Genomic DNA, 11,478 nt, shown 5'->3' on the forward strand with positions numbered 1-11,478 from the left:
TCGGAGATCTTTTTATATACAGTAGTGAATGGGACTTTTAAGAGAGGGAGGGAATCGAGGAAATTTCCTAGAAGCTTCGACGGTTAGATGGATATGGTTTGATATCTTTGGATTATTACAAATTACTACCACCACTGGTTCTCGTTGCCTTTTGAGTACTTGGTTAATTGAAAATTAACAAGGTAAACTCCAATTATCGACCACATTTACTAGTAGAGGGGTGAGTTAGGCAAATGTTAGAGGCACAAGGCCCCAGCTATTATATGTTGTACTAGGCACATGTTTTGTGTGGGTTGGAATATTTGGTCTAGAATTATTGTAGATCTTGAGAATCTGTCTTGTATCTATGATTTCCAGCCAGGTGATAGGAAATCTTTCCCATGTCCATGATTCTAGAATTATTAGGAGGTGAGAGGAAATATATAGAATCAAATCAAAGAAAATAAACAAGAGGAAAATGCGAATTATTTGATCAACAGGCAAAACCGCTGCAGCTTAACAAGTTCTGCCTCACCGTCCGCTTGTCAGGGACAGGGTATATTCCTAGAATCTATATCTTATTCCTAAGATGTGTTGCTTATCTTTTAGCCGAAAAACAGGAATCCTGGTTTGTAGATAGTGTGATTGTCGGCGTCGTTCTATCATCAGCAACATCACGTAGTTTATAGGTAATTAGAGTACGACCAAACTCAGAGAAGGATTTCAGTCATTCAAGGAAACATAATGCTACTGTGAAGTGGTAAAGATATTTTTGAAATAGGTCGACATTGAATCACACGTCTCTTTTAGGATTTTTTTTTTTTCTAATTGCCTGCGGTAAAGTTCTTTTTCGGGTTTTACTTTACCGCTATTATATACAATCCTGTTAAAGGGGCTGGTGGTTCCATTGGAGGGGCGGCAAGGGTGATAGCAATATTCCTATTATTGGTTAGGGGAGTATCATATAGGGGTTGTTAATTGATTAGATTACCCTTTTCACCTCAAATGGACTAATTTACCCTTGTTTTTGTGGTTGAAAAGACTGAATTGTCCTTCCCATTATTAACCCAATTGAAACTGAAAATCAAAACAAATTTTTTTTTCCAACTTTCCTTCATCTTCTCTTCTCCTCCTCTCCACCACCATTAAAACTGATTTTTCATCGCCCTCTTCGATTAATCGGCGAGTTGAAAAATTGATAATCGTTGATTTGAAACTATACTAGAGATGCCGAAGAAGAAGGTTGACGAAGATTGCAGCCGTTCTAATGAACCAAATCCTCCATTAGGTCAAGAACATCAATTTGAAACTCCTCAACCGTCAAAATCAAGTACAATGACTTATTTGAGGTATGTTTCGAAAAACCCAGTTAGGGTTTAGTCTATTGTTTGATTTAAGTTAGTTTTGTATCAAACATTAGGGTTTTGGATCGAAATTGAAACTGAAAACTGAGTTTTGCATGTGAGTTACGGTTGCAAATAACCCAGATACCAACCGTACCTGCATAATTTGAAGAACTTACGGTTGCTAACTACCCAAATACGAACCGTACTTTCTTTTTTTTTGAGAAATCTGTTAATGTTCGGTTGGTAACGAAACCTTAGTTACGAACCGTACTTTCTTTTGTATCTTTCATAGACTTTTTACGGTTCATATTTGCATCTCACTTACGAACCGTACTTGGGTACGGTATGTAACTTAATGACAGTTACCAATCGTACATCATTCTGTATGTTAGGATTTTTTGAAGTAGTGATGTACGGTTCGAAACTAGAGTTGAATTACCAACCTTTGTTTAGGTACGGTTGGTCACGATTCCTTATTTACGAACCGTAATGTGTTACGGTTTGTATTTTCTCTCTTATTACGAACCGTACATAAACCTACTCCCCAATTTTATTTTATTTTTTGTTTTCTATATTATTTGTTCTACGCTTAGTAAATCAATCAATTGTAATGCTTGTGTAGGAATCCTGATAGGGTGAAGAAAAAGAGAGGAAATGACTTAACCCCGATTGATCATACGCCTACCCCTCGCGGTGACAAGCATTTAGGTGTAGATAATAGAGGCATCCACAAGAATGAGAAGAAGAAGAAGAATAGGTTTGAAATTAAGTTGAGGGAACAAACTTTGGCTGAATCTGGAGTTGAGCTAGAAGGAGTGGAACATAATGATCAAGAAGAGGTCAAAGTCGAAATTAACCGTGAAGGCAACGAAAATGAAATTGTGGAGGAAAAAACTAATAATGGTGAAGATGAAGAAGAATTTAAAGGAACCGATGATGATGGAGGGGAGGAAGAGGAAGCAAATGATGAAGAGGAGGCCGATGAAGAAAATGATGAAGATGAGGCCGATGAAGAAAATGATGAAGAAAAGGAAGAGGAAGAAAATGATGAAGAGGTAGAAAATGATGAAGAGGTAGAAAATACCAAGGGAAAATAGGTAGTTGTAGCTGCACCTCCAAGGCAAAAGAAAGAAAAGAATCCGAGAAAGGAGCCCGCACCGAAAGGGATGCATATTCCTAAAGGCAAAGATTTGTTGTTGCCACCGAAGAAGAATAAAAGACCTTGGGGCGAGGCCCCAGATAAGTCTTCAATCTTATTTGGTTATACCGGGTCCTGGTCCGCAAAAGTCTGTCAGACAAGGGTATGTATTTTGTTACTTTTCTTAAAACATTCATTATTTTGATACATTTTGTTTGTTTATTTCAGTTCACCATAATATGCTTATATTTTTGTATATTTGTTTTCTTAGGACCACGCAGGATGCATTAAATTGCTCAAGCGTCAAAGGGGTAAACATTGGCCATTAAGTCAAGAATGTGCTTTGGTTCGCAATCTAGTGGCTAGTACAGGACTAGGGCCTGGAATTCTTCACCTTCAATCGGAGTATGATAATATTGTGGTCTCTGCCTTCAGGGAACGATATTGGCTTGAAACCGATACGTTTGATATTCCATTTGGAGAGATGACAATAACACCGGACGATGTGAAGCAAATTACTGACATTGAAGTTGAAGGACAATCTGTGTTTGAAGGTTTCGACAACAACATGTCTTGGACTGACCTTTATATCCTTGTTCAAGAAACACTTGGGAGGGAGAAAGATGAAACTGAGATGGAGTTTCAGTTGGCTGGTGGTTATGACCCTGCTGAACCACATAAACCAAAAATCATCAAAAAGCTATTGTTGAAGAATCCGAGGACCAAGTTTGAAGGAATAGCAGCAAAGGAAAGGGAAGGTCAAGTGATGGATGAAACAACAGTTAGGCGTACAGCCACAACGTATTTGTTGTATTCTCTTGGGACCGTATTCTTTCCCGATAACTCGGGAAATAGGGTCAATGTTCATTACCTACAACTGTTGAAGAATTTGGACAACATCAAAAACTATTCGTGGGCCACTGCAACCGTTGCATATTTACTTGACAGTCTAAGAAAGGCCTCTAGGGTTGGAGCTACTGAAATTGTCGGGAATGTTGCGCTTCTAATGGTAAGTTTGGTTACATTTTTCTTTGTTTGTTATATTTTTAGTCATGTGTCAATTGTTTATACTTAATTTATTTTTTAGGCATGGGTTTATGACCACTTTCCGAGCCTGAGACCTCCTACTGAGTGGGAAGAACATGATTATGGCCCTACGGGAAAGAAGTTCAAGTTCACTGGCAGACAACTAAGGAACAAAGAGGAGAAGCTCATTCAAATAAGAGAGAAAATAGATGCTTTCACTGTTGAAGATGTTATCTTTGACCCTTATTTGAGGATTGAAAATGGAGTTGATGTTTCCTACCATGTCTCCTCGGTTAAATAGTGAGAGCTAGAATCTTGGGTGAGAAGTTGATTTTCTAAAGGTTGTCCATCCATTAGGGGAGGTACACTCACGATCTGGACAATAATACACCCACATTAGTCTAAGCAAGAACAAAACAAAAATATATATAAAGTTACGGTTGGACACGACAAGGAAATACAAACCGTAACAGAGATACGGTTCGTAATTACAATCACTTACAAACCGTAACACAACTACGGTTGGTAGTGGTCCTCCCGTAACAAACCGTAAATAGGGTAAAATGAAAATGAAAACATACAAATCATTATACGATCGGTAAAAAACACAGATCACAAACCGTAACACAATTACGGCTGGTAGCTATTTACATATTACCAACCGTAAGAAGTGCAGTAAATACTGCCATGCACATGATGAGTTACGGTTGGTAACTACTGAAGAACATAACCAACCGTACTAAAATTACGGTTCGACTCGAAAATTTTATACTAACCGTAACTGGTATTACGATTGAGTTTTTCCCCAAATTGAACCAGTTACGGTTGGTATTGGAAACTTTACGAACCGTAACATGCAATTACGGTTGATAACTAGCTAATTACCAACCGTAAGTTCTTCTGAAATTTTTTAAAATTTGATTTTTTTACGTACTTTAGAGAATTTTAAGCAACAAAAAGCTAATGAGAACTAGTTTAGAAGTATACCTGGTCATTTTCAGTTGTTGGTTCTTCACTTTGTTGGCTAATTTCTTCAATTGGTTGAGATTGACCTTCACTATGGGTTAAAACATCTCTACCATCTAAGAAATACTCCATATCAGGATCTCCATCAAGGGGTATGTAGTATTTGTTTTCTCTATCATATAGAGATTCACCCATCTCAAATTTGCAATAGAATCACTCATTTTGGTTGAGGGAATCAAAATCTAGGGTTTCACAAATATCATATAAGTTTTCTTTTTCTTCTCCTCTAAATTTTTTTTTTATAACTCTAAAAATCCGATTTTAGAGTTATTATAAGTGAAAATTAATTAACAACACTAATCTTGATTATCATCACTAATCTTGATTATTAATAATAAGGGTTAATTGGTCATTTTCATATTTTTTGATAAGGAACACTTGAATTACCATCTAATGACCCTTTTTGTCTTATTAGATTTGTGTCCCTTGGAACCACCCGCCTCTTTAACAGGATTGATTATATACTACTAGAATCTAAAAAATTAGAAACAGGACCAGCCACCTCCAAGTCCAAGGTCAAAAAGCGACCAACCTTAAGCATCATCACTCATTACTCATGCCGCTACAAGTGAGTAGAACCATCTTGAAACTTCATTCTTGTTTGATTGATGTTAATTTAGCAGTCACCAGCGAGCACTCATTTTCCATGTTTGGCATCCAGGGAAATGTGTCACATGGAGGTGAAGTTTACATTATTGGAATGTAGGTACAAATCTGATTAAGACGGAAATTCACTTGACATCGATATATGAAGCACGTACACATGTGAACCGCAGCACAACAATGAAAGATAGACCTAGCAAATCAAAGTAACCAAATACACCAGCTGAATCTAGTTTGTGAAGTGATGGATATATCTGTTCCAATTCCAATGACATCAAATTGACCCTGGCTAGAGCCTGGTCAAGACAAATTAGGTCCGTCAGTGACAGTCACTAAGATCGGAAGTGCTGCACTTCCCCCATTGATTTCTCCCATGAGGTGTCAAATTTTCACCCCTAGATTGGAGCTAACAGAAGACCCTTTTGTGTGGTATTAGGCCACTATCCCCATGACACCTTATGGTGGAAGATATTGGTGGACATGAGTGGAGGATAGGTAGCATTTTCGCACTACGATAAGAAAAACTAGTATGTGTCAGTACCACAACGTTTACGAAGACGCTAGGCATCCTCATCCGCTAGTATGTAGCTTCATCTACACCGTCGATTTTATCACTTCCTATTATTACAATAACAATAATGTAAGGCCAATTAGCTTAACCAATTCTATCTACAAGGCCATCGCGAAGGTATTAGCTGAAAGATTGAAACCAATGCTGCACAAGCTTATTTCTAGACACCAATTTGCGTTTGTCAAAGGTCGTCATATCTTGGATAGTGTTTTTTTATTGCTAATGAATGTTTAGATTCGAGAATAAAACCTAAGATTCGTGGTCTAGTTTACAAAATAGACCTAGAGAAAGCATTTAACAATGTTAAATGGTCCTTCCGATCGATGAAGTTTTGTCTAGAATGAGATTCGGCGAAGTGTGGAGAATGTGGATTGATGGTTGTGTGAGAAGAGTTCCTTTCTCAGTCCTTGTTAATGGATGTACTTTTGGCATATTCTCCAGTCAAAGGCTTGCGTCGGGACGATCCTTTGTCTCCTTTTCTATTCCTTCTTATTTCTGAAAATCTTACTACAATGCCTGCTAATTCTACCCAAGTTGGTTGGCTTGGTGGCTTTCAAGTTCAAGAGGATGGTATCAAAGTTAGTCATCAGCAATTTGCAGATGATACTTCAATTTTCCATGATGCTGATGTTTATCAAATTAGAATGTTGAAGTATAATCTGCTGATGTTTGAGTAAGCTTCAGGTTTAAAAACAAACTTTGCCAAATGTAACCTCTTCGCAGTTGGCGACGTTAGTAACGTTGAGCTTCTAGCGTCGATTTTTGGATGTGTTGTGGCCTCTTTTCCTGCAATTTATTTGGGTCTTCTGCTGGATGAAAAACGCTCTCTTGTAATAAATGCGATAGGGTGCTGGAAATTTGCAAAATGCGGCTTACGTCTTCTCAATCTTTATGTGCCCGTAATTTGTAATCCCTAAGATAGAAAAAATCATTAAAGATTTTATTTGGCATGACTCCAATAATGCTAAGAAGAACCACTGGGTGGGGTGGAAAAAGGTTTTTAGACCTTTGCATAAAGGAGGTTTGGCTATAAGAAATTTGAAGAAAATGAATAAAAGCCTTCTAATGAAATGGTGGTGGAGATTAGGCAAGGAAAAAAACGCTTTGTGGTCTAAAATTATTAAGAAAAATTATGGGATTTATGTGTGTGTTTGGAAAACTAAGAAGGCCAAGAATTCTCATGGTGTGAGTATTTGGAAACAAATAGGGTATGTTAAGGATGAATTATTTTCGAATATTCAATTCAAGATTGGTAAAGGGGATCGTATTCGCATAAGGGAGGATAAGTGGTGTAATGAAGGATCTCTTGATGAAATTTTCCCAAACCTTTACAAACTCTCCATTACCAAAGCTAAGTTTATCAAAGATGCCACTACAAGAAAATCTAGCTATTGCTACACCATATATTGCCACACCTTCAATATAGGTGTTGCAAAAAAAAAATTCAAGTCATTGTACTTTTCAGCTGCAGCTAAAAGCTATAATTTACTGCTGCAAAAGGAAATTTTTGCCACACAACTCTGACAACAATATGAAAAGAATGTGGCAAAAAAGTATAATCTCTCGCTGCAGCAATAAAGATTGGGTGCAGCAATAAACTTCTTGGGATTTAGGTCTTACTCATAGAAGGCTCACAGATGTGGAAATTATTGAACTTTTCTTTATCACCTACAAGACCGATTACATTATGCTTTATCCAGAAGAAGGGGATTCCTTTGTGGACTGGTAACATTTCTGGAGTTCTCTCCATCAATTCTGCGTATTTTGAGTCTAGTAACGAGTCTAACATCTCTGAGTTCCCTCATAAAAAGATCTGGTCTCCTGATTGGCCTCAAAGTGTTTGGTTTTTTCTTTGGCATTGTGTGTTCGACAGATTACCTACGTTGGATAATCTTCATCGACGAAATTAAGCTTTTGTCTCTCCTAGTGGTAGCAATATTGTCAGCATCTGCTGCTTATGTAAAAATGCTCCTGAATCTAATGCTCATATTTTCTTAAACTGTTGTTTTTCTAAGCAAGTCTGGAGCTTGTTTGGTCTGGATGCTGGAAGGACTATCAATCTCCATGGTTCCACTTAGATGTTATTATGAATTTGTCAACCTCTCGTTCATCAATTCGTGGTAAGGAAGTCCGGAGACGTTTACCAACAACTATCTTTTGGTTTCTTTGGATTGAAAGATATATTAGGACCTTCGATAGTAAGGAGAGGAAGATTGAAGATCTGACCAACGACATTAAGATGAAAGTTATGTAGGCTTGCTATTCTCCATGCATGTATGGTTTATCTTTTTGTGATGACGTTCTTGTTAGGTGGCGGGAACTATTTTCTGAAGTCCCATAGTTCTATGTTTTCTTTGGTCTTGGCCTTCTTTTGGATTAAAACTATAGCTTGCTTTTTATATCTAGTTGTTGGTGGTTTGCTGCCTTATTCCTTGGGTTAGCTTTCCTTTTATAATATATTTTTTCTTTACCGAGCAAAAAAAAAAATCACTTCCCACCTCCATGGAAAACAGGGAGGGGTCATTTATATGAAATTTGACCAATGATTTTTTTACACGGGGACAAATTAGGGGGTGGATTTGAAGGATGAAAGCATTTTCGGTGACGAAATCAAGATTGATGATAAAATGCGTAAAAAGTAAAATTCCAAATATAAGAAGGCCGAATACGAATAGATAACTTAAATTAAGGAATTTTTATAAGAATATTTTAGAAAATTAACACTTAAAATCTAACTAAAAAAATGAGGGACATTATAGATGAGTGGTTGTCTATAAGAGGAGTGGTTGTCTGAATCTAGCTAGGCAAGTTCTCAAAGATCATTGTACTCTTTAAAGGTATTAGGCCATAGTGGTTCAGGATCTGTGTCATGTTAATGGATTGAACTTACCTAGTTCAGTTATGAAACACTTGAAATAAGTCTGTTAATTTTCCTTTGTGACTTGATTATGCTTGCCTTTTTGATCATGTCAAACCAAGTGATGCAGAACTAAGTCTTTCTGAACTAAGTTTATTTATTGCCCCACTATCCATTTGCCTTCGAAGAAACAGATCTTGTCCCCTCGGCTTTGAATTCAATTCTTGACTTTGGGAGTTATACAAGTAAAATATTTGTACAACATACACTACTTGTGATTTAAAAAGGGAATAAGATTTACAGTTATAAATCTAGCTTTCATACAATAGTTATGCAACTCCATACTGTAAAATATATCACTAAGTGATTTCTTACACTTTTCTGCTTCTTCCCCTAAGATCAACCCATCTATCTCCATCTTTGTGACCTAATAAGACGTGAATGACAATTTCTTAATTTAGGTTTGTCTAGTACGATTTTGATATCTCAAACCTAAAAAAATACCTTTGCAGTACATTGTTCTTCGCCCAAGAAAAATTGGCGACCACAATGATAGATCAAGCTTTCGGTTACAAAATCAATTTCTAATGGTAGAGACTAGGTTGGGTTCAGAAACTTTCATATCTCTTCATGTCAATACCAAGAATACCACTCAGGTTACTCCTGGTAACACTTTTGTTGCTCATGGTGTTACTCCGACCATCACCAACTCTCTCCCCGTTCAGAATCCTGAAGAATACACGAGTACTCTAGATCCGTCGAGTGTTTGGATTTAACGGAAAAAACAAGAAATTCTCATCAGAAATCAAGTCAATATGACAACTGCTCAGAAGGAGGTCATCACCTTTCTCAAGGCTATCATGGAGAAACTGACTCCAGAGTGAAGCCATCACCCAATGGATCCAAACAACGAGCAGTACCGACGTTGGCTTATCCAGAATCAACATATGGAGCGATGACAAGATCCTCATTTAAAGAAAGCAATCAAGGAGCCAGGGATCAAACTTCGTCACTCATGAAGATATGGAGAGAATATTAAGAATTTCGAGGTCTGGAGGGTCCAACCTCACTTCATCAACACCAACTTCATCGTTCCAAACAGACGACGAATATCCTGATAACTACGTAAACCAATTCAGGATCCAACTTGAAAGCTATTAGACATTACATTCCACACTAATAAATTATGAGTATCAAGGGATCATAAAACAAAGAGAGAATGAGATCATGACAATAGAAGACAAATATTAAAATGGAGAAGACAAATATTAAAGTGGTTTGGCACTAATGGCCTACATCCACTGACAAACCACCTAGGGTGAAATATATTGATCATCATAACATTCTGAGATAGCTTTACAACTACATTTACACTCTATATGACTAAACCTTAAGAAGATTCCAAAACCTAGATATCTTGACTAAGTAAATATTTTAGGAAACTATAACGTTTACATTGAATATTTTGATCTTGCAATCTGTAATTATGTTATGTATCTTTTCTTCACGGACACCTCTCGGTGATATTTTCTTTATATATACGTGTAGCATTCTAATACACACTTTTTCCAAACTTGAAATAGTTTGGTTTCAGGCATAAAACTTGCCCTTATACGAAAATAGTACCAAAAAAAATAATCATTGCCCGAGGCATCATGCACACTCTACTTTAGAGTGTCTCTGAATGGGGAAGAAAATATCTAGAACACCATAATTACAGCCCATGTACTAATGTTTGGGTTTTCACTTTTCATATTTCTCTTCCAGTAAAAGGGAAAAATTGTCATTTGGTATCGAATGTTGGCACCCATTCCAAAATGTTATATTAGCCAAATATCATGATAGCTTGTAGACCACCAATCGAAGAGACTAAAACTGAGATCCCATCAACTCTACATATTCTATGACACTTGCTAATCCACTATTAATTTACATTTGCAGTCAGCGATATACAACAGACATGTCCCTCCCCCCATAAACAGAAAATAACTCAAAAACAGAAGAAAAGTCTACAGTAGGAAATCCATGAATCTAGTCCACATAAAATACGATGACTTGTTTGCTTCCTTCTGGTTAGCTTCATTGGAGCAGGAGATGGGCTTTACTATCACCGTCGGTTTCAAACACAAAAAGAAATTCCTTGATCCCAAACTTATCAATTTCTCTGCCGGATTCAAGCCTGCATTAATCATAACACACAAAAAAACCATTAATAATCGTATCAAAGGTCTGAATTAGGATTAGTCTCAATCAACAAAGGTCTTCTTTCGATCGTCACATTCAACAGAAGTTTCGTCAATTTCTTCTTGTTATTATCATCCATTCTCTTTGGATTGATTTCTAACCTCCGGATCTTCATTGAACGATGATCAGATGTACTTGGTTGATTGATATCAGATGAAGTTTCTCTGCCGCCTACCGCTGCAAATTGTTGCGTAGAAGAACTCATTGTTTAGGGTTCGTGTAGTGCAGAAGTGGGGTTTTGCAAATTATTTATGAGGGAGAGATTTCGGAGATCTTTTTATATACAGTAGTGAATGGGACTTTTAAGAGAGGGAGGGAATCGAGGAAATTTCCTAGAAGCTTCGACGGTTAGATGGATATGGTTTGATATCTTTGGATTATTACAAAACGTAATAACTACTACTACCACTACCACTGGTTGTCATTGCCCTTGAGTACACTTGGTCTGTTGGTTGGGTTATAATTTCTTGGTTGATTGAAAATTAAGAAGGTAGAGTGGCAGATTGTTCAATTATCTACCACAAGTTTTGGTACTAAGGGTGATTTTATAGCTAATTTTCATGATTAGGGGGTGACGCAAATGTTACAGCCACAACACAAGGCCCCACCCCAGCTATTATATGTTGTTGTACTAGGCACATGTATTGCGTGGGTTGGAGTTAGCATTTTGCATTACTGTAGATTTTGA

At 37.1% G+C, this 11,478-nt stretch overlaps 1 long non-coding RNA gene across 1 annotated transcript; it reads right to left on the bottom strand.

Annotated features, from left to right (window-relative positions):
- Positions 1-10,332: 10,332 nt before the first annotated feature.
- Positions 10,333-11,132, bottom strand: LOC113275127. The gene is made up of 2 exons (XR_003323430.1): positions 10,892-11,132; positions 10,333-10,725 (listed from the first exon to the last, which is right to left on the bottom strand). It is a non-coding gene; the product is annotated as an uncharacterized LOC113275127 (long non-coding RNA).
- Positions 11,133-11,478: the final 346 nt, after the last annotated feature.

Source organism: Papaver somniferum, chromosome 4 (genome assembly GCF_003573695.1).
Source record: "Papaver somniferum cultivar HN1 chromosome 4, ASM357369v1, whole genome shotgun sequence".
Classification (NCBI taxonomy): domain Eukaryota; kingdom Viridiplantae; phylum Streptophyta; class Magnoliopsida; order Ranunculales; family Papaveraceae; genus Papaver; species Papaver somniferum.